The sequence below is a fragment of the Odontomachus brunneus genome, unplaced genomic scaffold (genome assembly GCF_010583005.1).
Source record: "Odontomachus brunneus isolate Ranch 3 - 2012 unplaced genomic scaffold, Obru_v1 Obru_scaffold_142, whole genome shotgun sequence".
NCBI lineage: Eukaryota > Metazoa > Arthropoda > Insecta > Hymenoptera > Formicidae > Odontomachus > Odontomachus brunneus.
Window position 1 is genome coordinate 143,082 of NW_022639592.1, and position 347 is coordinate 143,428.

Consider the following 347-nt stretch of genomic DNA (forward strand, 5'->3'; position numbering starts at 1 on the left):
AGTGTTATATAAAAGCAATATTATTTATATAACATTTATTATGTCACCTATTATATATTAATTATAATGCTGTTATAATGTCATTGCCAGCTAATAAAAAGCAATATAATAAGTATATAACACAATTATATTAAAATTATGAAATTAAGTTATATAACATCGATGTTAATAGAGTATAACAGCTGTTATATTATGCGTTACTTCTATGTTATACAGGATGTCCGAAAAGTCTGGACATGGCCGATTTTCTCGGAAACTATAGGAGTTAGAAGAAAATGTTAAATACAAAAGTTGTAGGGTTTCAACCAATCTATCAACTAGTCACCCTTGTTTGACCTTGACGAGTA